At 41.3% G+C, this 26,954-nt stretch overlaps 1 long non-coding RNA gene across 1 annotated transcript; it reads right to left on the bottom strand.

The window, feature by feature from the left end:
• Positions 1-2,561: 2,561 nt before the first annotated feature.
• LOC138989923 (uncharacterized) lies at positions 2,562-26,954 on the bottom strand. The gene is made up of 3 exons (XR_011466122.1): positions 26,676-26,954; positions 9,179-9,229; positions 2,562-7,146 (listed from the first exon to the last, which is right to left on the bottom strand). It is a non-coding gene; the product is annotated as an uncharacterized lncRNA (long non-coding RNA).

Genomic DNA, 26,954 nt, shown 5'->3' with positions numbered 1-26,954 from the left:
GAGTGCCAAAGAATTGATGCTTTTGAACTGTGGTGTTGGAGAAGACTCTTGAGAGTCCCTTGGACTGCAAGGAGATCAAACCAGTCAATCCTAAAGGAAATCAGTCCTTAATATACATTGGAAGGATGATGCTGAAGCTGAAGCTCCAATACTTTGGCCACCTGATGTGAAGAACTGACTCACTGGAAAAGACACTGATACTGGGAAAGACTGAAGGCAGGAGGAGAAGGGGACGACAGAGGATGAGATGGTTGGATGGCATCACCGACTTGATGGACATGAGTTTGAGTAAGCTCCGGCAGTTGGTGATGGATAGGGAGGCCTGGCATGCTGCGGTTCATGGGGCCGCAAAGAGTTGGACATGACTGAGTGACTGACCTGAACTATCTTTCAAATGTGAAAAGAGTGAAAAAAATATATCAGGAAAGGGAATCATCCTGCATTGTTGGTGGGACTGTAAATTGGTATAGTCACTGTGCAAAATGGTATGGAGGTTCCTTAAAAACTAAAAATAAAACTACCAAATAATCCAGCAATCCCACTCCTAGGCATATTATCTGGGAAAAAAATAAACTCTAATTTGAAAAGATACACATGCTCCAATGTTCAAAGTAGCACGATTTACAAAACCCCAAACACGGAAACAACCCAAGTGCCTATCAACAGACAACTGATTTAAGAAGATGTGGCATACATACATACAATGGCATAATAGTCCTAACGAAGAATGAAGTATGGCCATTTGCAGCAACATGGACAGACCTAGAGAATATTATGCTTAGTGAAGTAAGTCAGACAGATAAAGATAAATATTATATGATACAATTTATATCTGAAATCTAAAAAGTAATACAAGTGAATCTATATACAAAACAGACTCACAGACGGAAAACAAAGTTATCGTTACCAAAGAGGGGAGTGAGGGATAGACAAATTAGGAATATAGGATTAACAGATACAAACTACTACACATAAATAGATAAGCAACACGGATTTACTGTATAGGACTGGGAATTATATTGAATAATTTGTAATAACCTATAATGGAATATAATCTGAAAAAGAAAATAATCACCATGCTATAAAGTAACACAACATTTTAAATCAACTGTCGTTTAAAAAATTCTCAGGCAACAAAGTTTCAAAATGCTTGCTGTACTAAGAACCACATTACAGATATCTCTGGGGAGCTGAAAAGGAAGGACAAACTGAAATATCAATGGAAGGATTTTGAATTGTTTAACCTAATACATAAAGCAAACTGTTTAAAAATGTTATGGGGGAGGGATATATTGATGTTCATTTTACTATCATTTTTACTTTCTTAGAAGTATGAAAACTCTTATAATAAAAAATTTAAGACATTTTGGACGAAGTGCACAAACAAGAAGAGACACATTCAGAAGACTTTGCAAGAAATATATAGAGTAAGTGTGATTAAATACACTGGTAAAATTTTGTGTTGTCTGGACAACAATAGCAAGAACAAGCACAAACTTAAGACCAATGAAAATAAATAGAAAATGCATCCATAATAACTTCAGATTAATATTCTATATAATCAGTTCAGTTCAGTTCAGTTGCTCAGTCGTGTCTGACTCTTTGCGACCCCATGAATCGCAGCACGCCAGGCCTCCCTGTCCATCACCAACTCCCAGAGTTCACTCAGACTCACGTCCATTGAGTCAGTGATGCCATCCAGCCATCTCATCCTCTGTCGTCCCCTTCTCCTCCTGCCCCCAATCCCTCCCAGCATCAGAGTCTTTTCCAATGAGTCAACCCTTCGCATGAGGTGGCTAAAGTACTGGAGTTTCAGCTTTAGCATCATTCCTTCCAAAGAAATCCCAGGGCTGATCTCCTTCAGAATGGACTGGTTGGATCTCCTTGCAGTCCAAGGGACTCTCAAGAGTCTTCTCCAACACCACAGTTCAAAAGCATCAATTCTTCGGCGCTCAGCCTTCTTCACAGTCCAACTCTCACATCCATACATGACCACAGGAAAAATCATAGCCTAAGGATTGAGGGTAGGTAGAAATTTGGGAAATCTCCAAATATTTGGAAATTAAACAACACATTTAGGCATAACCCATGAGTCAAAGAAGAAATCACAAGAAAAATTATTCATCTTTTTAACTTAATAAAAAAGAAAATTCAACATACCAAAATTTTGGGGATGTAGTAAAAGCAGTATTTACAGGGGAATTTGTAGCTTTAAACATCTAGATTAGAAAAGAAGCAGTTTCTACTTTAAGAATCTGCAAAAAGAAGAGCCAACTAAATCCAAAACAAGAAAAAGGACGAAAATAGTAAAGATTAGAGTGTAAGTAAGTGAAATAGAAAAAAAATAATAGAGAAAAACTGATAAAACAAAAAGCTGGTGTTTTGGAAAAAATTAACAGAACTGACAAATCTTTAGCTAGAATAACAAAGAGAGAAAAAAAAAGAAAAAAAAATTACAAAATCATTACTGACCCTAAATAAATGAAAAGAATAAAAGTGAATATTTTGCAAATGTAAGGGAATATAAGGGGGTAAAATACAAATTTAACAACTTGGTTGAAATGGACAAATTTTTAGAATGATATAGATTATAAAAATTGACTCAAGAAGAAATAGAAAATCTGAGTAGACTAATAGCAAGACAGAATTCATACTTAAAATTTTCCTACCAAGAAAAGCTCAGTCCCAGAACATTTCACTGGTGAATTCTTTTAGATAATTAAAGATGATATAATACTATCTTTTATAAATTCTTACTGCCTTTTCATATTGCTCATGGGGTTCTTGAGGCAAGAATGCTGAAGCGGTTTGCCACCCCCTTCTCCAGTGGACCACATTTTGTCAGAACTCTCCACCATGACCCATCACTCTTGGGTGGCCCTGCACGGCATGGCTCACAGTTTCAGTGAATTACACAAGGCTGTGATCCATGTGAGCTTAGCTTTCTGTGGCTGTGGTTTTCGTTCTGGGGGCCATAGGACTGAAGCTCTTATTTCTTCTGTCTGTCCTCTGATGGATGACGAAAAGAGGTTTGTGCAAGCTTCCTGATGGGAGGGACTGACTGTGGGGAAAGCTGGTTCTTGCTCTAGTGGGCAGGGCCAGGCTTCCCAAATCTTTAATCCCATTTTCTGCTGGTGGGTGGGGCTGTGCTCCCTCCCTGTTGTTTGGCCTGAGGTGGCCCAGTCATGGAGTCTGCAGTCTCTATGATGGGCTGTATGTTCTATGGTAAGACTAATGGCGACCTCCTCCAAGAGGGCTTCTGCGCCTCCCAGGACTGCTGCTGCTGGTGCTGCTGCCCCCACAGCACGCTACTGTCAACCCACACCTCTCCTGGAGACTCCCACACACTCAGGGCAAGATTGGCTCAGTCTCTTGTAAGGTCACATCATGGATGTGAGAGTTGGACCATAAAGAAGGCTGAGTGCCAAAGAACGGATGCTTTTTAACTGTGGTGCTGGAGAAGACTCTTGAGTGTCCCTTGGACAACAAGGAGATCCAACCAGTCAATCCTAAAGGAAATCAACCCTGGATATTCACTGGAAGGACTAATGCTGAAGCTGAAGCTCCAATACTTTGGCCACCTGATGCAAACAGCTGACTCACTGGAAAAGACCCTGATGCTGAGAAAGATTGAGGGCATGAGGAGAAGGGAATGACAGAGGTTGGATGGCATCATTGACTCAATGGATATGAGTTTGAGCAAACTCAGGGAGATAGTGAAGGACAGGGAAGCCTGGTGTGCTACAGTCCATGCAGTCGCAAAAAGTAGGACACGACTGAGCGACTGATCAACAATAAATTCTTTCATAAAGCAGAGAAGAAGGGGACAGTTGCCAATTATTCTATGAAAACTACACAATATCCCTTATAAACATATTTGGCAAAAATCCTTAACATTATATAATAAAATCCAGCAACATTTAAATAGAGTTATACACTATAACCAAGTCACCTTTATCCCAGGAGTGCAAGGCTGGTTTAACATCTGAAAATCAATGAGGGTAAATCCTATGTTAATAAAATAAAGGACAAAAACCGTATGATCATTTCTGGAAATGTAGAAAAAGCATTTGAAAAACTCTTAAGCTAGGAATAAAAATAACCATAAAAACTCTTAAGCTAGGAATAAAAGGGGACTTTCTCAATGTGATAAAGGGTATCTAACTAAAATTTACAGTCTACATTATATGTAATCGTAAAAGACTGCGTCCCTATAGATCTGGAACAAGGCAAGGATATCTGCTGTTGCCACTTTTAATCAACATTGTACTGGAGGTTTTAGTTAGTATGAGAAGGCCAAAAAGTAAAAAATAAAAATAAAGCCATTCACATTGGAAAAGAAGTAAGACTGTCTTTATTCAAAGATGACATGACCCTGCACATAGAAAATGCTACGGAATTTAGAACTACTATTGTTAATATAATAATACTGCCCCAATTGATCTACAAATTCAATGCAATCCTTATTAAAATCCCAGCTCTGTTTTTTTGCAGAAATTGACACGCTAATTCTAAAATTAATATGGAAATGCAAAGGATCCAGAATAGCCAAAACAATCTTGAAAAAAATTGGAGAACTCACAATTTCTGATTTCAAAACTTACTACAAGATTACAGTAATCAACAAAACACGGTACTGGCATTAAGACAGAAATATAGGCCAATGGAATAGAACTGAAATAAGCCCTCACATGTAAAGTCAATTTAGTTCTGGCAAAGTTTCCAAAGCGATTCAACGAGAAAAGGATATCCTATACAAGTATTAGCAAGGATGTGGAGAAACCGGATCCCTCATACTTTCCAAATAGGAGTGGAAAACGGTACAGCCACTTTGGAAAACAGCTTGGTAGTTTCTCCCTTCCTAGGTATCTATCCAAAGAAATGAAAACATACATCCACACGAAGAACTCATATATGAATATTCACAGTGCCATTTATTTGTAAGAGCCAAAACCAGGAAATAACCCAAATGTCCATCAATAGGTTAATGGATAAACAAATGTGATTTATTCTTAAAATGGAATATGACTCAGGAATAAAAAGGAATAACTACTGATTACTGATACACACTACGACACAGATGAACCTCAGAAACATACTAAGTGAAAGCTAGACACGGAAGACTATCTGGTATGACCCCATTCATAAGTAGAAAAGGTAAATGTATACAGATAGAAGTAGATTAGTGGATGCCTTAGCTGGACTTAGGAATGGTGATTGACTGCAGATAAGCACAGGGTAGTTTTTGAGTTGATGGAAATGTTCTAAATCTGGATTGCTGTGATAGTTACGTAACTCCAAAAATCTACTAAAAATAATTGTGTATGTACTTATGTAATTACAATGGGTGGATTTTATGGCATATACATTGAACCTCAGAAAAACTGTTTTTAAAAAAGTATCATAGGTTTAGGGACCAGAGTATTGGGATAATTTAGGGATATTTTATTATCATAGCTGAGGGAAAAATCTGAGATAGGTTGAAGTCTGAGGGCTGTATTCAACTATATACCTGTGAAAAGTTGAAATGGCCCCAAAGATATTGATGCTAATCCTTTAAATTTGTGAATATAATCTTACATGGCAAAAGGGACTCTGAAGATGTGATTGTTAAGGATCTTGAAATGGGAAAATTATTCTGGATTATCTAGGTATGTGGCCCCTACATATAATCACAAGCACTGTTATAAGAAGGAAGCCGAGGGAGATTTGACTACAGGGTTAAGAAATGTGAAAATGGAAGCAAGAGCTGGAGGAAGGGATCATGAGCTAAGGAATGCAGGCATGTCCAGGAGCTTGGAAATGGAAGTAGATTCTCCCTTAGAACCTCCAGAAAAACTCAGGGTCGTCGATGCTTTAACTTTAGACCATTAATACTGACTGCAGATATCCGGCCTCTAGAACACTAAAGGAACACATGTGTGCTATTTTAAATCACCAATGTTATGGTAATTTGTTGTAAATGGCAATAGGAAATTAACATAATGTCCAATCTCAAACATATTTGATTTATATTTTATAAATTTTGAATTCATTGAAAACACATAAAAACTTTAAAATCTCATACTCTGAACATTGTTAAATTGGAAAATTAGGCAGTACAAATTTTCCCCATCAATATGCAGAACTTACTGCAGTTTACCCGTTTCCCAAATCCCTTCCCCACCCAAGAACACCCTCGGCGTACTTTCCGCATCTGGATGGAAAGCCTCATGAAACAGCCCCACAGCTGTGCTTTGGCACTGCCAGTGGGGGCCCTTGGGATATCCATTCTTCCCCTGGGGTCTCCATTCTGAAGAGGAGATTGGCCTAGAATACTCTGGCTGCCTTCCTGGCTCTCCTCCCAATTTCCTGTGGGTAACTGTTTTGAGCAGGATATACCCACACCTTTGCCAAAACACATTGGCTCTGGAGACTGCCTGGTCTGAATCACACTTGTTGAAAAGCAATATTTTCCTAATCCACAGTTTTGCATTGCCGTTAGTGGAAAATCCCAAATTCTTAAAGTGGCCCACACCAGCCTTTTGTTAATGTCGTAAATGCTCCCAGCAATTCCTTATCTTGGACTTTTGCACAAGCCCTTTTTCATTTTTCTGCTGCGCTCCACGACATGTGGAATTTTAGTTCCCCAACCAGAGGCCAGAGATTGAACCCAAGCCCTCTGAGTTGGAAGTTTAGAGTCTTAACCACAGGACTGCCAGGGAAATTCCAAGTCCTTTCCTTTTTATGCAAACTGTTCTGGGATTCCTTTCTCTGGTCTCACCTAACATAATCTCCTCTGGGAAACCATCCCTGACCAACTGAAATGAATCTCCCTATATTCCCTATAACATAGTCCCCTATATATAAGCCCCATAATACAGGCTCCCGTAATCCTTCACAGTGCTTACTGAACTTTGTAGTTTTATCTTTTTTGCAGTTAAATATTTAGTATCCATTCCCTGGTGGCTCAGATGGTAAACAATCTGCCTGCAACACAGAAGAACTGGATTCCATCTCTGGGTTGTGAAGATACCCTGGAGAAGGGAATGGAACCCACTCTAGTAGACTTGCCTGGAGAATTCCGAATCCCTGCTGGCTCATGTGGTAAAGAATCCGCCTGCAATACAGGAGACCCAGGTTCAATTCCTTGGTCAGGAAGATCCCCTGGAGAAGGAAATGGCAACTCACTCCAGTATTCTTGCCTAAGAAATCCCATGGACAGAGGAAGCTGGCGGGCTACAGTCCATGGGGTCGCAAAGAGTCGGACACGACTCAGCGATTCACACACAGACATACACACATCCATTCCTTCACAAGAGTTCCTCCCCTCATGAAGGGAGCTTCTTGAGAGGCTGTGTCTGTTCCTCATTTGTTGAATCAATACACGAATGAACGGGAACCGTTTACAAAGACACGTTCCCCCTCCATCACCAGCAATATAAAATGTGCAGAGATTCTTACTGCTTTAAACCTTTTTATTTTAAAATAGGATGTTGTATATACCTTTACAACTTTTCTAACTAAAAGTCCCAGAGTTTAAATGTTTTTCTCAAAATCAATGATAAGTCAGTCACCAAAGCTGAAGTCTAGCAGCATAAAAATACTCTGGCACTGGGAGACCAGAGCCCGTCCCCGATGGGACTGAAGGTCTGAGTGACCCTGGACCTCCGACCAGTAGGCTCTGCCAGAAATCTTCCCTAGCACAGGGCCAGTGAGACTACAGCTTCCCTTCCCTCAGCAGCCTGCAGTGCTCATGGCCATTTTCTCTGATAGGCTGTGACCTCATCTCTATTAATGGATATTTACACTCCACTCCAAGAAGTTTGCTGTTTTAACGCAGAAATGAACATCCTTATACAATGTTCTTTGTATACTTATGTGAGTATTTCCACAGGGTAAAGTCCTTGAAATGCAATCACCAGATTATAGGGACTACCTGTTTTAAATGACTGGTAGATACTGTTGAATTGGTCTCCAAAAAGGCTTTGCCAGTTCATACCCCCAGAGAAGGCAATGGCACCCCACTCCAGTACTTTTACCTGGAAAATCCCATGGGCCGAGGAGCCTGGTGGGCTGCAGTCCATGGGGTCGCTAAGAGTTGGGCACGACTGAGTGACTTCAGTTTCACTTTTCACTTTCATGCATTGGAGAAGGAAATGGCAACCCACTCCAGTGTTCTTGCCTGGAGAATCCCAGGGACGGGGGAGCCTGGTGGGCTGCCGTCTATGGGGTCGCACAGAGTCAGACACGACTGAAGTGACTTAGCAGCAGCAGCAGCAGCAGTTCATACCCCAAAGGTGTCCTTTTGCCCCCTGACCCCACTGGGTATCGCTGTCATACTGATTTATCATTTTAAGCTACCGGTGAGGTTAAGCTTTGTTTTCTCCATGTTTAACTGGCCTTTACATTTCCCTTGTGAACTGTTTATTCAAATTCTCTGAGCAGTTGAGATGGAACTCCAAATATGAAAAGTAAACTTCTAAATTTTATTCTATTACTTAAGTGGGATTTTTAATGTTTAGATCTTTAGTCTATCTGATACCTTTTTTTAAGCTGAAACTCTTAAGTTTATATTGAATATTTATGGCTGTTTATTCTTTACAAGTAGGAAGTAAAGTTGTCCTTTCCTTATGCATTTGAGCTATCATCTTTATCATAGATTAAATTCTTATGCACATGTAAGGGTATTTCCAGACTTCCTGTTCTGTTCCTGCTGACTCTGTTGGTCTACTTTTGGCTCTACCCCCGTTGTTTTAATTATTGAAGCTTTAAAACACATGCCTGGTACCCAGTAGGCATTCAACAGATATTTGTTACTCTCTGAATTTACTCTTTTGAATATACTTAAGAATCAATTTGTCAAGTTTTTTTAAAACCCACTGTTTAGTTCTTTTACTTTCAAACTCCTTGAGCAGTTTTATTTTAGGCTATCTTTATTGATAGCATATATTTTCATTTATTTTTTTTTAAATTATATCTGACAATATTTTCTTTTAGTTTGCAAGTTTATCCCATTCAGTTATTGTTAACCAGATAGATTTAGTTGTGTCATCTTTTACAGATTCAGATTGGTTTTTAATACTCTCATTTTCCCTCATTTGCTTTCTGGTCTGTGTTTTCTTTGTTGTTTCTCCCCAACCTCCATAATTTGAAAAAGGTATAATTTTTATAAATTAGTCTTTATATTTTTACTTACAGAGAAATATCCTTAAGCATGTGTAACTCCAAAGTCAGTCTTCTTAGAAACCTAGACACCAAGAGAGCAAGACAAAACTTAAATAGAGATAATGAAGATATTCTTTCCTGAGAAGGCAACAGCAACCCACTCAGTATTCTTGCCTGGAAAATCCCATGGACAGAGGAGCCTGGTGGGCTACAGTCCATGGGGTTGCAAAGAGTCAGACACAACTTAGCGACTAAACCATAAACCACCAATGAAGATATAAACAATACAGTTAATAAATTTGATCAATTAGATATAAAAGAACCCCACACTGGACAAATAATTCACATTCTTTTTGAGCCAGAAGAACATTTAAATTGGCCATAAAAGAAACTATAATAAATTTCACAGAATCAATATAATATAGACCATGTTATCTGCCCATAATGCACTAAAATTAGAAATTAATAACAAAAGTCGGGCTTAAAAGCATATGCCTCTTGCAATTTTGCTGATTCTGCTGTCTGTTCTTCCTTCCGATCTATTCTGCCTGCCCCTCCCTCGTGGATTGCTTTGTGGCTGTGGGAAACTTGAAATTCGCACTCTGCACAGCAAGTCAGATTCTCTAGCCTCTCCTTGAGGAGCTCATGAACCAGTTTTTTTCATCCAGAACCCATTCAGGTGAGCAGCAGAAACAAAAGGGTTATCTTCTGACTTACCAGGATCCATGCTCCTAAGAAGTTTTTAATGGCAACTTCATATACAATCAGTATCTAATGATTTTCCATCCCCATCTCCATGAAAAATGAATAAGCTATAAACACTGCGGTAATTCCCTCCTCCTCTCTCCCTTCCTCCCCTACCTTTTAAGCATGTTTTATGATTTTCATTCATCTCTGAAATCAACAAATGGTGTTGAGCATCTCCTACCTGCCAGGCACTGTGGAGGAAGCTGATAGAGGTGGTCCCTACTGTCAGATGCGGTCCCTACTTTCATGTAGCTTATGGTCTAGCAGAGAGACAGACAGAAACAAATAGCCACTCAAACCAGTCCAGCACTGTGGAAGCAATGAGAGCCTGTGGCAAGGAGAGTCTACCCAGCTAGGGAGGCCAGTCAAGGCTAGACTGTAAAAGGATGCTGAAATGATAGCAACAGAGGAGCAGGAGTTACCTTGGCAAAGAGGAGGGAAGAGTGTGCCAGGTAGAGGAATGGCAGGTGCAAAGCCCCTGTGGCAGGAAGGAGCAGGTAAAATATGAGAGACAGAAAGGGGGCCTGCTTGACTAGGCCACTATGAATCAGGCAGAAATAGGCTGGCACAAAGTCATTTGGGCTTCACTGGCCAGGCTGAGGCTAGCTGCCATTATTCTAAGAGCAATGAGAAGTTACTGTAATTTTTTGTTTTTGATTTTAACTTGTTATTGTTAAATATAACATAAAATTAAGAAAATCATATAGAGCATATGTATCATTTAATGAATTGCTATCAAGTAGGCCTGGCGTGCTGCAATTCATGGGGTCACAAAGAGTTGGACACGACTGAGTGACTGAACTGAACTGAACTGAACTGAAACATCACAGAGGGTTTCCCGGGTGGTGCTAGTGGTAAAGAACCTGCACGTCAAGGCAGAAGACGCAAGAGACGTGGGTTCAATTCCCGGGTCAGGAAGATCCCCTAGAGAAGGGGATGGCAACCCACTCCAGTATTCTTGCCTGGAGAATCCCATGGACAGAGGAGCCTGGAAGGCTATGGTTCATAGGGTCGCAAAGAGTTGGACATGACTGCAGTGACTCAGCACACGTACACACAAACATCACAGATGGGAGGAAGCTACAGAGACATGATGACCAAAGGCAATGTGGGATCCTGGGTTGGATCTTGAACAGAAAAAGTGATGTTAATGGAAAAACTGGTGAACTCTCAAGTCTGTAGTCTAGTTAATGATACTATACCAAATGTTGGTTTCTTAGTTTGGTCAATGTACCTATAAAATGTTAACATTAATGGAAGCTGGGTTAAGGATAAATGGGAACTCTCTATATTATGTTTGCAACTTTTCTGTAAACTTAAAATTGCCCCCAAAATTGAAAAAAAAAGTTTAAGCTGACAAATTCCGAAAACATCCTGCAATCCAGAAAACAATGTAATTCAAAAAGCTAACCAACTCACATACTTTAAGAATACTTTTCTCCTATTGTTTTTTGGTTTCATTTGACAATGTCTTCACATAACAATGATTTTGTAATATTTTCTAAAATAGAATAAGAGGTCTCTTTTCCCTCAGACTGCACTACAAAGCTACAATAATCAAAACAGTATGGTACTGGAACACACACCATTGTGTGTGTGTGTAGATCAGTGGAACAGAACGGAGAGCCCAGAGATAAATTCATGCAATTATGGTCAGTTAATCTACAACAAAGGAGGCTAGACTATACATGGAAAAAAGTTAGTCTTTTCAATAAGTGGTGCTGGGAAAATGGTACAGATACATACAAAAGAATGAAATTAATCCATCTTCTCACATCATATGTAAGAAAAACTCAAAATGGATTGAAAACATAAATGAAAGGCAGGAAACCATAAAACTAAAAGAAAACATAGGCAGAATATTTTTTGACATAAATTATAGCAATATTCTTTTTGACTGTGTCTAAAAGAACTAAAAACAAAAATAAATAAATGGGACCTAATTAAAACATTCTGCACAGCAAAGGAAACCATCAACAAAACAAAAAGATAACCTACTGAATGGGAGGAAATATTTGCAAATGATATGACTGATAAGGGGTTAATATACAAAATACACGAGCAGATCATACAACTCAACATCAAAACCAGCAAACAACCCGATTAAAAACTGAGCAGAAGACCTGAACATTTCTCCAAAGAAGACATACAGATGACCAACAGCCACATGAGAGGATGCACAATATTATCACAGGGAAACGCAAATCAAAGCCACAAGGAGATATCACCTGTCAGAAAGGCTATCATCAGAAAGAGCACAAAAATAAATGTTTGTAAGAATCTGGGGCAAAGGCAACCTTTGTACACTATTGGTGAGAATGTAAATTGGTGCAGCCACTGTGGAAAACAGTATGGAGGTTCCTAAAAAAACTGAAAACAGAACTACCCTAATCCAGCAATTCTACTCCTTGCTATATATCTGAAGAAAATAAAAACATTAATTTGGAAAGATATATGAACCCCTCAATGTTCATAGCAGCATATTTACAATGGCCAAGATATGGAAGCAACCTAAGGGTTCAATAACAGATGAATGTATAACAATATGGTGCTTCCCTGGTGGCTCAGGAGTAAAGAATCTGCCTGCAGTGCAGGAGACACAGGTTTGATTCCTGAGTCAAGAAGAAGGAGGAAGGCATAGCAACCCACTCCAGTATTCTTGCCTGAAGAATCCCATCGACAGAGGAGCCTGTTGGTTACAGTCCATAAGGCAGCAAAGCATCAGACACGACTAAATTGATTATGCATACACACACACACACAATGGAATATTATTCAGCCCTAAAGAAGAATGAAAACTTGCCATTTGCAAAAACATGGATAGACGTAAAGGATATCACGCTTAGTGAAATGTCAGACAGAGGGAGACAAATAGTGTATGTTATAACTTATATGTGGAATCTAAAAATACAGCATACCAGTGAATATAACAAAAAAGAAACATTCACAGATACAGAGATCAAGCTAGTGGTTACCAGAGAGGAAAGGGAAGGGGGAGGGGCAAGATAGGAGTAGAGGATTAAGAGGTACAAACTGCAGTGTATAAAATAAGCTACAAAGATATATTGTACAGCACAGGGAATATAGCCAGTATTTTACGATAACTATAAATGGAGTATAAACTTTAAAAATTGTGAATCACTATGCTATACACCTGAAATTTATTTAATCTTATAAATCGACTATATCTCAATAAAAATAATTTTTAAAAGGCAATTTCTTCAAAATAACAGGTAAAACTAAAACCTAGTGTTTAGGGATCACACTTGGGGGATGAATTAGACAAGGATGTGCACAGTTTAGGTCCCCTCAAGGAAGGACATGTCTCCTAAGTTTCCTCCCGTCTCTGATGATTATCATGACCTTGACACTTGGGAAGGGTACTGCTCAGATATTCTGAAGCATGTCCCTCAATTTGTATTTGTCTGTTGTTTTTCTCTTGCTAGAAAGCAGCTGTGAGTTTTTATTTTTTTTAAAAAATTGGAATATTGTTGATTTACAATGTTGTGTTAGTTTCAGATGTACAGCAAAGAGAATCTGTTATATGTATACATATACCCATTCTTTTTTTTCAGATTCTTTTTCCAAATAGGCCATTACAGAGTATTCAGTAGAGCTTCCTGTTCTATGGGCTTCCCTGGTGGCTCAGATGATAAAGAGTCTGCCTGCAGTGCTGGAAACTGGGGTTTGATTCCTGGATCTGGATCCCCTGGAGAAGGAAATGGCAACCCACCCATTCTTGTCTGGAAAATCCCATGGACGGAGGAGCCTGACAGGCTTCAGTCCGTGAGGTTGCAGAGTCGGACACGACTGAGCGACTTCACTTTCTTTCTTTTACTTTCCTGTTCTATACCATAGGTTCTTATTAGCTGTCTATCTTATATATGGTAGTATGTATGTGTAAATCCCAGCCTTTCAATTTATCCTTCCCTGCCCCATCTTTGCCCCTGGTAACCATAAGTTTATTTTGCATACATGTAACTCTGTTTTGTATATAAGTTCATTCATAGCCTTTTAAAATTAGATTCCACACATAAGCAATATTATATGACCCTTGTCTTCATCTGACTTCCTTCACTCAGTATGACAATCTCTAGGTCCATCCAGGTTGCTGCAAATGACATTATTTTGACCTTTCTAATAGCTGAGTAATATTCCACTAATATATGTACCTATCTTTTTTATCCATTCCTTTGTTGATGGACATTTGGTTGCTTCCATGTTCTGGTTATTGTAAATAGTGCTTCAATGAATATTGGCATGCAAGTATTGTTGAATTATGGTATTCTCTAGATATATGCACAGGAGTGGGATTCTTGGATCATATGGTAGCTCTATTTTTAATTTTTCAAGGAACCTCCATACTGTTCTCCATAGTGGCTATAGCAGTTTACATTCTCACCTACAGGGCAGGAGGGCTATGAGTTTTTATAACATAAAGGCACAGAGGTGAAATGCCCTTATTGCACTGTACGTATGCTAATCAATAGGATTTATCACTAGTGATGAAAGTGAAAAAGGAGAGTGAAAAAGTTGGCTTAAAGCTCAACATTCAGAAAACTAAGATCATGGCATCTGGTCCCATCACTTCATGGCAAATAGATGGGGAAACAGTGGAAACAGTGTCAGACTTTTTTTAGGGGGGCTCCAAAATCACTGTAGATGGTGACTGCAGCCATGAAATTAAAAGATGCTTAACTCCTTGGAAGGAAAGTTATGACCAACCTAGACAGCGTATTGAAAAGTAGAGACAGTACTTTATCAACAACGGTCCGTCTAGTCAAGGCTATGGTTCTTCCTGTGGTCATGTATGGATGTCAGAGTGGGACTATAAAGAAGCTGAGCGTCAAAGAATTAATGCTTTTGAACCGTGGTGTTGGAGAAGACTCTTGAAAGTCCCTTGGACTGCAAGGAGATCCAACCAATCCATCCTAAATGAGATCAGTCCTGGGTGTTCATTGGAAGGACTGATGTTGAAGTTGAAACTCCAATACTTTGGCCACCTGACGTGAAGAGCTGACTCATTCGAAAAGACCCTAATGCTGGGAAAGATTGAGGGCAGGAGGAGAAGGGGCCGACAGAGGATGAGATGGTTGGATGGCATCACCCACCCAATGGACATGGATTTGGGTAGATTCTGGGAGTTGGTGACGGACAGGGAGGCCTGGCATGCTGTGGTTCATGGGGTTGCAAAGAGTCGGACATGACTGAGCGACTGAACTGAACTGAACTGAACCGATGTTAATCTAGATCACTTGATTAAGGTGGTGTCTGTCAGGTTTCGCCACTGCAAAATTTCTAATTTTCATACTCTATTCTTTGAAGGTGAGTCTCTGAGTCCAGTCACACTCAAGGAGAGGTAAATTACATTCCGCTTCTTGGAGAAGCAGTATCTGTTAGAATTCTTGGACTTCCTTTGTGGTCCAGTGGTTAAGAATCTGCTTGCCAATGCAGGGGACACAGGTTCAATCCCTGGTCTTGCAAGTTTCCACCTGCTGCAACTAAGCCCTTGTTCTACAACTACTGATCCTGTCCTCTAGCCTTTGAGCTGCAACTACTGAAGCTCTTGTGCCCTAGAGCCTGTGCTCAGCAACAAGAGAAGCCACTGCAAAGGGAAGCCTAGGCCATGCAAATAGAGAGTAGCCTCCACTTGTTGCAACTAGAGAAAAAGCCTAAGTATAGTAATGAAGACCCAGAAAAGCCAAAAATAAATACATAAAAAAAAATTCTTCCATAAAGAAGAATTTTCTCTTATTTACTTATTCAATCATTAATTCATATAACTTTAGGTTTATGGGTTATAATCCAACACTACTGATATATTTTATTGCTCAAATTACTCCAGCTCTGGTCACTGGGAGTTCCTTCAGGTTGGTGGCTGTACTCTTTTGACACTATCCCTCCCCTCTTTTCTTCCTGAGGACTTCCTTGTTTTCTGGCATTACAAAACCATACAAGCCCATCTCGTATTATCCCTGCCCTAGTCCTAGAGTCAGCCATTTCTCCAAGGATCTTGGTTCTTTTTCATCAGTGAATGGTATTTAGAAACCACAATCTGGGTGCTGGATGTACTCACTGCTATGGGAGAGGGCGGTATTTACTCGTTTTTTAAAAATGTATTTTTCAAGTTTCTGGGTTCTTCCTCTAGCTCTTTTTTCCTTGCAATTTATTTTTTTGAAAAAAATTGTCCTGTAATTTCCCACAGTTTGGATTTTACTGGTTATGTCCCTGAGTTGTTGTTCAGCATTTTTTTCTGTCCCATGTAAGTTTCCTGTAAATTTGTAGTTGGATCTACAAGCATGAGCAGGTTCTGGCTGGATTTTGGGGGCAAGACTGCCTCATAAGTGGTGGTATGGTTCTTCCATCAGGAGGTGCATAATTACAGGTCATCTATTTTTTGGTGAGATGTCAATAGCCACGGACAATCACTGCCTAATATACTCATTCTTTCCAGGCTGCCAGATGGTGATCTTCCACTTCAGTCATTCCTCCTTCATTCATTTGTGGGAACACAAAAAAATTCGTTTCATTCTAATAAAAAATATATTCTCCTCCTCTACTATTCTGTTACCTCATGTTGCAGTTCATATAGAAGGGAGGCTTTTCCCCCTTTATTTAGCAGTTTTAAAACATAAAGTGTTGGCTCCTCTGACATCCTGTCACCCCACTGATTGCCAGGGTTGATTTGGCCGATGTGGCTGGGTTGGTGGGTGTCCTGTTCCTCCCTTACAGTTCTGTGTATGTGTTTCCTGAAGCTGCATGCTCAAGTCAGAGAGGATGACCTTCCCCCAGGATGGTTTTTTTGGTTAAGGGTAAATTAGTAGCTGTGCTCTCCTACCAGAACCTCCAAAGAAGTTCCTTAGTATCTTCTAATGATGACAAATCATTATGAGATCATTAAATATATTTTATGTATTTCAATGCATTGATTTATTATCCCTTTGATGCCCTATTTGTTGCACTTCGGGCCAGTGAAAGCCCCTCAAGTCGGCTCCTGAGTCCTTGTCTGACACAATACTAGTAGTCTCTGGCAGTTTCTTCCAATATGGTATCGAGTAAGCAGGCAGGAGGCAGACACCCTATGTGGCTTCCAGGTCTTGTGGGAACACCGCTGTTTAGTTTCACCCTTAGAGAGGATACTACACCCTCTAGGTTCCTGGCGAGGGCCTTGAGAGATTCACCAAGAGAGGGATTACACAGATGGAGTTGGTGGCGATGGTGGGGAGATGATGAGTTCAACTTTTAACTTTGTTATGGGCTAAATTTCGACATCCCCCTGCTCCTCCCGCCAATTCCTTTGTCCTAACCCCCAGTACCTCATATTGTGACTGTATTTGGAGACAGTGCCTTTGAAGAGGTCCTTGCCTTGCTCAGTCACTTCAGTCGTGTCCGACTCTCTGTGACCCTATGGACCATGGCCTGCCAGGCTCCCCTGTCCATGGGATTCTCCAGGCAAGAATATTGGAGTGGGTTGCCATTTCCTTCTCCAGTGATAAAGTATGAAGTGAGTGAAGTGAAGTCGCTCAGTCATGTCTGACTCTTTGCAACCCCATGGACTACCAGGGCCTACCAGGCTCCTCCGTCCATGTGATTTTCCAGGCAAGAGTACTGGAGTGGGTTGCCATTTCCTTCTCCATTTGAAGAGGTAATTAAGGTAAAATATGGTTATATTAATGGGCCTTAATCCAGTAGGATGAGCACAAGCTGGAATCAAGATTGCCGGGAGAAATATCAATAATCTCAGATATGCAGATGACACCACGCTTATGGCAGAAAGTGAAGAGGGACTAAAGAGCCTTTTGATGAAAGTGAAAGAGGAGAGTAAAAAAGCTAGCTTAAAACTCAACATGCAAAAAACTAAGATCATGGCATCCAGTCCCATCATTTCATGGCAGATAGATGGGGAAACAATGGAAACAGTGACAGACTTTATTTTCTTGGGCTCCAAAATCACTGCAGATGGTGACTGCAGCCATGAAATTAAAAGATGCTTGCTCCATGGAAGAAAAGCTATGATAGCATATTAAAATGCAGAGACATTACTTTGCTGACAAAGGTCCATCTAGTCAAAGCTATGGTTTTTCCAGTAGTCATGTATGGATGTGAGAGTTGGACTGTGAAGAAGGCTGTGGTGTTGGAGAAGATTGTTGAGAGTCCCCCGGACTGCAAGGAGATCAAATCAATCAATCCTAAAGGAAATCAGTCCTGAATATTCATTGGAAGTTGAAGTTGCATATTCAGTATTCATTCAAGTTGAATATTCATGCTGAAGTTGAAGCTCCAACAGTTTGGCCACCTGATGCGAAGAACTGACTCAGTGGAAAAGACCCTGATGCTGGGAAAGATTGAAGGCAGAAAGAGAAGGGGACGACAGAGGATGAGATGGCCGGATGGCATCACCAACTTGATGGACATGAGTTTAAGCAAGCTCTGAGAGTTGGTGATGGACAGGGAAGCCTGGTGTGCCACAGTCAATGGGGTCACAAAGAGTTGGCCATGACTGAGCGGCTGAACTGAACTGAATCCAGCAGGACTGGTATCCTTTATAAGAAGAGAAGATTAGGACAGGGACAACACCTGGGCGAGGGGAAAACCACTCGAGGAGGAAGCAAGAAGACCACCACCAGCAAGCCAAGCAGCAAGGCCTCAGAAGAAGCCAAATTTGCCAACAACTTGACCTTGGACTTCTAGCTTCCAGAACTGAGAAAAATCAATTTGTGTTGTTTAAGCCACCCAGCAGCAGCAGCCCTAGAAAATGAATACAAACTTGTTGAGTGAGAGGTATTTGGGGGATGTTCGCAGCATTCACAAGGGTGGGTTCAGGGCTCAGGAAAGAGGACTGGCGTGGAAGCAGAACTATGGGAGCTGGGAACAAATACAGGGTGGATAAAACCATGTGGGAGGAAGTGAATCTCCAGGGAGAGTCTGAGGACTGGAAAGAGAAGAGAGCTGGGAAATAAACCCACGTTAAGAAATGGGGGAAAGGGACATCCCTAGTGGTCTAGCCGTTATGAATCCCCTTGGTGATCTGGGGTTAAGAATCCCCTGCCCTGCAAAGGATGTGGGTTTGGTCCCTGGACAGGGAACTAAGATCCCGCATGCTGTGAGGCAACTAAGCCTGTGTGCCACAGCTATTGAGCCTGAGCTCTAGAGTCCATGAGCTGCACTTACTGAAGCCTGTGTTCCCTAGAACTCATGCACCACAACAAGAGAAGCCGCCACAATGAGAAACCTGCGCACCGTACCTAGACAGTAGCCCCTGCTCGTCTCTAGAGAAAAGCCCTCATGGCAACGAAAGCTCAGCAAAGCCAAAAATAAACAAATAAAAAGAAATGGAGGAAGGAAGAGAAGCCTCTGCAGTAGACCTAGTAGTGAGTGGAGGGAGAGGCAGGAGCAAAAGCGTAAAAACAGGCCCAGAGGCAGAAAGTGGGGTTAAGGGAGTTTGGAGACGGGAATGGTTAACTACCGAATGCCAGAGAGAGGTCAAGTAACAAAAGGATTGAAGGAGAGTCCTGGGATGCTGCAATCATAGATGGGGTGGGAGCTTGGAGAGCCAGGCTGCGGTGGTTCAGGGTAGGAAGGGGGAAGAAGGAGATAACGGTAAATCATCTTCAGGAAGCCTGACAGAAAGGACGTGGTACAGACTGATAGAGGGATTTGTTGTTTTCTCTTGTGTTTATTAGGAGTGACTTGAGCATGCGTTATATGATGAGATGAAGGAGCCAGTGGATATGAAATAAACAAATGAAGGAAGAGATGGAACCCTGGATTATTCCGAGGCAAAAAGAGGAACATTAAGCACACAGGAACACCTATTTCTCTGAGAAAGGAAGAATGCAGGTGGTGATAGGTTTGGAGGTTTGGGGTAGGAATCTGGGGATGAATATTCATGCACACTTTTTATGTAAGACGCATGTTTTCACTTCTCTTGGGTATATTTCTAGGAGTGAAATTGCTAGGTGATATGGTAGCTCCCATGTTTAACAGTTTAACTGCCAAACTGTTTTCCAAAGCAGCTGTACCATTTTATACTCCTACCAGCAATGTATGAGGGTTCCAGGGTCTCCACATCCTGACAACGCTCATTATCATCTGTCTTTTTAAAATATACCCATTCTAGAGGGAGTCAAGTGGTACTTCAGTGTGGGTTTTTTAAGCTTTTAGGGGACCTATAGTTAATTAATTAATTTTTGGCTGTGCTGGGTCTTCAGTGCTGCGCACGGGCTGTCTCTAGCTGCAGTGCTGGCTTATTGCGGTGGCTGTTCTTGTTGTGGGGCACAGGGTCTAGGGTGTGGGAGCTTCAGTAACTGCGGCATGTGGGCTCAGGAGTTGCGGCTCATGGGTCTGGGGCACAGGCTCAATAGTTGTGGCACATGGGCTTAGTTCTCCTGAGTCATGCGGAATCTTCCCTGTCCAGGGATTGAACCTGTGTCTCCTGTTTTGGCAGGCAGATTCTTAACCACTGGACCATCAAGGAAATTTTTCATTGTGGTTTTGATTTATATCTTCTTAATGGCTAATATTTTGATATCTTTTCACATATGTATTGGCTATTTGCAAATCTTCTTTAGGGATATATCTTTTCAAATCATTTGCCCATTTTAAAACTGGGTTATTTGTCTTTATTGTTGAACTGTAAGAGTTCTTTAAATATTCTGTATGGGTGTGCATGCTAAGTCATTTTAGTCGTGTCCGATTCTGTATGACCCTATGGACTGCAACCCACTATGCTCCTCTATCCACGGGATTCTCCAGGCAAGAATACTGGAGTGTGAGGCTTCCCTGGTGGCTCAGTGGTGGAGAATCCACCTTCCAATGCAGGGGACACTGGTTTGATCCCTGGTCCGAAAAGATCCCACATGCTGCAGAGCAGCTAAGCCCATGAGCCACAACTACTGAGCCTGTGCTCTAGAGCCCAGGAGCCTCAACTACTGAACCTCAGAGCCTGTGCTCTGCAACAGAAGCCATGAGAAGCTTCCCATCGCAATGAGAAGCCTGCACACCACAACCAGAAAGTAACCCCCTGTTGACCACAACTAGAGAAAAGCTCATGGAGCAATGAAGACCCAGCACAGCCAAATAAATAAATAAAATTTTATATATATATATTAAAAAAAAAGAATACTGGAGTGGGTTGCTATTTCCTTCTCCAAAATATTCTGGATACTAGTACCTTATCCGGAGAAGGCAATGGCACCCCACTCCAGTACTCTTGCCTGGAGAATCCCATGGATGGAGGAGCCTGGTAGGCTGCAGTCCATGGGGTCGACGAGGGTCGGACATGACTGAGTGACTTCGCTTTCACTTTTCACTTTCATGCATTGGAGAAGGACATGGCAACCCACTCCAGTGTTCTTGCCTGGAGAATCCCAGGGACGGGGGAGCCTGGTGGGCTGCCGTCTACGGGGTCGCACAGAGTCGGACACGACTGAAGCGACTTAGCAGCAGCAGCAGCAGCAGTACCTTATCATATATTATGATTTAAAAATATCTTCTCTCAACCCATTCGTTGTCCTTTTACTTTCTTGATGATGTTCTTCAAAGGACAAGAGTTTTTAATTTTGATGAAGTGTAGTTTATCTGTTCTTTTCTTTGGTTGTTTGTGCTTGTGGTGTTGTATCTAAGAAGGCTTTGCCTAACCCAAGGTCATGAATATTTCTTCTAAAAGTTTTATAGGTTTAGTGCTTACATTTAGGTCTATGATCTATTTTAGATTAACTTTTGTGTATGGTGTAGGGAAGGGGTCCAACTTAATTCTTTTGCATGCAAATATCCAGCTGTCCTAACACCATTTGTTGAAAAGACTATTCTTTCTCCAGGAAATGGTCTTGGAACCTTTACTGAAAAATCAGTCGGCCATGAATATAAGGGTGTATTTTTGGAATCTCAATTCTATTCCACTGATCTATGTCTATCCTTATGCCAGTATCTTATTGTCTTGATTTGTAGTAAGTTTGAAATCGGGACATGTTAGTCCTCCAACTTTGTTTTTTGTTTCCAAAATTTGTTTAGCTATTCTGGGTCCCTCGAGTTTCCATATGATTTCCTGGATCAGCTTGTCAATTTCTGCAAAAACAGCAGCTGGGATATTGATGGGGAATGTGTTGAATCTGCAGACCAACTTGGGGTGTACTGGCATCTTAACAATATTAAGTCTTCCAATTTATGAACATGAGATGTCTTTTAATTAGGTCTTTGTTAATTTCGTTCAGTGATGTTTTGTAGTTTACAGTGTGTAAATCTTACACTTCTTTTTGTTATGTCCTATTTGTTTCTAAGCATTTTATTCTTTTTGATACTCATAAATGGAATTATTTTAATTTTATTAAAAAATGTTCATTGCTAGTATGTAGAAATAGTTGACTTGAATATACTGATCTTGTATCCTGTACCCATTTATTAGTTCTAATTGTTTCTTATGGTTTTCTGTTTACAAGGTCATCTAATCTGTAAATAGATAGTTTTACTCTTCCTTTCCAATCTAGTTTTATTTTGTTTTCTTGCCTAATTGCCCTAGCTAGAACCTCCAGCACAATGTTAAAATAGAAGTCAGGAGTATGGCTATTGTTTTAAAAGATGTCAATTTTTCTCATAACAATTTCTCTTATAATTCCAAAAAGAATTAGAGCTCATGTGGATGAATACACAGCTGAGAGCAGCTATAAAAAGAGAAACGAGTGAAGATTTTCCCTTCTGCTATAGTAAAGCATTTATAAGACAACAATAATCAAAATGGAACAGCACTGACAGAAAGATATAAATGTCAGTGGATTAGAGTAAAAAGTTCAGACTCTGTATATATAAGAACAAGAAAACCAATGGCAAAGGGATAGGATTTTTTAGTAAGTATTGGGGAACTTGGATAGCTTTTGGGGGAGACAGAGTTAGATTTTCACCTCAAGTCATTCATCAAAATAGTTTCTAGAAGAAATTAAAGAGAATGAAGGAACAAATAAAAAGCCAAACAATTTAAAAACTAGAAAAAATATGAATGGATATTATTGGACCTATGAGTGTGGAAGAACGTATGCTTGAAATATTAGAAGAAATTCAAGGATTTGACTCCATAATGTATGTCAAAACATATTTGCGATAAATAAAAAAGGCAAAGTATTATTATTCCTAACATAGACAGGGTTAATATAAATTAGTAAGTTAAGGCTTCAAAGAAAAATGGGCATAGAAAAGAGACAATTCAAAAATAAACTTATTAAAAGGGGAAATACAGATGAGTAATAACTGAAAAAAATGTTCAATCTCACTGGCAATCAAAGAACTGCAAAGGGAACAAGAAGGTACTACCTTTAGCTTTCAGCAGAGATTTCTAAGGTGTTACTCATCACTGCTTAGGGTATGTTGAGATAGCTCTCATACTAATCTTATGAATTATTAGATATATTATTAGGCCCATGGTATAATGTGGAGACTGAGATTCTGAGGTTCAGTATTTTGCCCAAGCTTATACTGCTAGTAAGTGGTGGCACCAGGATTTAAATCCAGGCTGGGCAACTCTATTACAGTAAAGTGAAAGTGAAGTCGCTCATCGTGTCCAACTCTTTGCGACCCCATGGACTGTAGCCTACCAGGTTCCTCCGTCTATGGGATTTTCCACGCAAGAATACTGGAGTGGGTTGCCATTTCCTCCTCCAGGAGATCTTCCCCACCCAGGGATCGAACCCGGGTCTTCCACATTGTAGACAGACGCTTTACCCTGAGCCACCAGGGAAGTCAATTATAGTAAAGGCCCTTTAAAATAGCCGTGGGAGGGAGAGGTGAAGGACAGGGGGAAATGTAGCTTGCAGAGCCAGGCAGATGCATTTTTATAGTGCCTGCATGGAAGCGTTATGATATTGCACAGGGAAGCAATGAGTGGAAATTACATAGAAGGACCACTGTTTCAGAGCAAGAACTGTCCCAAATGGACTAGAGAGGCCCAGGAAGGCAGAGAACACACCCAGCCCTGGGGAAGAAGAGGAAGCAGGAGGGTTCTCTCTTTAACCCTCACATCAGACTGCAGTTGGGTGATCTCACCTCCTAGACCAGAAAACACCTCTAGGTGGCCAAGACCTCAATGTTTTCAGAGTTTCTGCTCTTTTCTCAACTGCAAACAGCTAGTAGAGCCCACCCTTTCTCTTAGGGCCAAGTGCCCTGCAGTGGAGACCTTCCTGACTTCACTGCCCTCTTGCAGCTGCAATCCCAGGCTAGCAGGAAGCCTGAGCTTGCCAAATTATGAGGGCCAGGGCAGGAGGAAGGAGGGAGTAGCCCATCTTTGTTCTCTTTTGCCCTTTCCTGGAGCCTTACTACTCCATGGGGGAGGGGGAGGGAAGTGGGTGGACAGAGCCAGTCCCGTCACGTTGGAGAGCTAAGAAAAACCCATGAAACGGAGCCATTAAAGGACAATGACAAGCATATGCTAGTCATGCCTTGGCAAAGATACCTTCATTTGCAAAGCCCTGGGGAGTTCATTCTTAAAGTGTGGCTTCATCCTGACTCTTAACCTTGGGTAAGCCTGTTTAACCTTTTTTTATACCTCGATTTCTTCATCTGTAAAATGGGTATGACAACACTTCCTGCTTTACTGACTTCAGATGATATAGTAGGCTTAGACGACCAACAAACTAAGCTAGTTTAAGGGCAGAGTACCACAGGCAGTAGAGTCACTTGGACCTGAGCCCAAGTCCAGTCTGCAATTTTCTGGTTACAAACTTGGGGAAAATCATCCAAGCTTTTCTTGCTTTAGCTTCCTCAACCATGAAGATGAAGTAGCAATTTGTTGCTGCTGTTTAGCCGCCAAGTCGTATCCGACTCTTTGCAACCCCATGGGTTGTAGCCTGCCACTCTCCTCTGTCCATGGGATTTCCCAGGCAAGAATACTGGAGTAGGTTGCCATGACCTTCTCCAGGGGATTTTCCCAACCCAGGGATTGAACCCACATCTCCTGAATTGCAGTTGGAGTCTTTGCTGCTGAGCCACCCGGGAAGCCCAAAGGTAGCAATAGCATTTGCTTTAAAGGGTTGTCTTCAAAGGAAAATGAAAAAGTACACATAGAGCAATTGGTAGAACAAGGACTCGAGAGCACCCAGGTTTAACCATTATACTGTAATTCCCTCACAACTGTAATGCATATAAAACAACATATACTGTAAAGACTGGAAATTCAACAAGTTGTTAACAGTGCTTATTTCTGAACAGTGAGATCTTAATCTATTTTTTATTTCCTTCTTTATATTTTTCTGTATTTTCCAAATAAATTTTATAATCAGAAAGAAGCTATATATGATGTTCAGATGCTTTGAGATCATTTGTGATGGTCTCTATCATGTAATCTCAGCAACTGCTTAAAGTAGGAATCATTATTCCCATTTTGTAGATCAGGAAACAAGGCTGAGAGAGGTTAGAGAGCTGGCTTAACCTTCAGGTCTTACTGTTGTTAAGTGGCAGAGAGCCACGATCCATAGGCAGAGATGGCTGTCTCCAAAGCTAGGTGCTGTCCACAGGGATGCTGGGCTGCGGGGCTCAGAGTGCACTCCTTCACCCCATTTTGATCATAGGTGAGGTAGAAGGATGGAGCCCTGGTGCATAATATGCTCCCATGGGTCTCATGTACCTGGAATACAACCATATTCCTGGTAGAGGACATGGCCTGGAAAACTGGGGATTCTGGCATCCTTCTTTCACAGCATAAAACATCAAGAAGTACTGTGAAGTCTCCCCGAGAAGAAATAAAGGTTTCCACTATCAAAGTCTGCAATGCAGGAGACCTGGGTTCGATCGCTGGGTTGGGAAGATCCCTTGGAGAAGGAAATGGCAACCCACTCCAGTATTCTTGCCTGGAGAAGCCCATGGACAGAGGAGCCTGGTGGGCTACAGTCCATGGGGTCACAAAGAGTCGGACACAACTGAGTGACTTTCACTTCACTTCACTATCAAAGTATCCAATAGAAGAACAACAACAACAGCAAAAGCATAACTACAATACATAAGATTGAGAGAGAAAAGTGGGCAGGAGCTAAATCATTATCTGTCATAGGAAGACAATAGATAGTGACCAGTCCTGATAAATCTAGATAAACTATGTAAGCATGTAGAGATGGGGAGGTAACCACCAGGCCCAAAATTAACCCTGGAATGAGGGGTGGGAAGGAAATATTTTGCTTTTCATCATAAGCATTTCTGTCCTATTTGATTTTTTTTAAGCTCTGTGTTTCATATATATTTTTTAAAATACGATTTTTAATACAGGCTCTAAAACAAAAACAACAAAAACGACTTTGGAGTCATCTGTGTGGATTCACATCCCACTTCTTCCAGTTATGAATCATGGCAGGTTAACCTCTCTAAGCTGCAATTTTATCTTCCTGAAAATAAGGATTAAAAACCATACTCACCCCACAGGGCTGCTTTGAGGACAAAATGAGGTAACGCATGTAAAACATATGGGCCAGCACTGGCTGAAATTTAGCATCTGCAATTATTAACCACTGTTGTCATTATCAATAATAAACCAAGCATGCAAGTAATACCAAGGGCTTTGCACAGAGTAGGCTCTTAATGGATATAAGGAATTGTTTAAAACCTCCACCAGAGCCTATAATTTTCCCCAACTCGGGACGCATGAGCCCCAGCGGTCCGAGTGAACACTTAAATATTGATGTGGTTACTCATTTATTCATTTCTGCTCTCCGACGCAGTGGCCGGTGACCGCGAGCTCCTTGGACTCCCTCGCCGGGTTCATACTTGGTCCCTCCCGCGCGTAGAAGTGGGAGACAGCGGCAGCTCACCCGCTTTCGGGTCGCTGACCCGGGACCATCACGCGGCGTAGCGTGAATCGCCTCTGGTTTCACGCGGGGAACTTTCCCGGCAAGGGCAGGCTAGAGGAGATACCAAGGGGGCAGCCGGGTGCGCATGGCTCCCACTTGCCAGCGCAAAGGAGATGGCCATCCAGGGGAGGGGTGGGGCGGGGCAGTTTTAGGGCGAGGGCTTTCCGGAGCAGGGACGTCTTGAAAGAAGGCTTGGGATTGGCCGGGAGGCGCGGAGCGGGCATTTCAGACCCGGCCGAG

Source organism: Bos mutus, chromosome 11 (assembly GCF_027580195.1).
Source record: "Bos mutus isolate GX-2022 chromosome 11, NWIPB_WYAK_1.1, whole genome shotgun sequence".
Taxonomy (NCBI): Eukaryota; Metazoa; Chordata; class Mammalia; order Artiodactyla; family Bovidae; genus Bos; species Bos mutus.
Note: the sequence above shows the minus strand (reverse complement) of the source record. Positions and strands in the feature narration are given on the sequence as shown.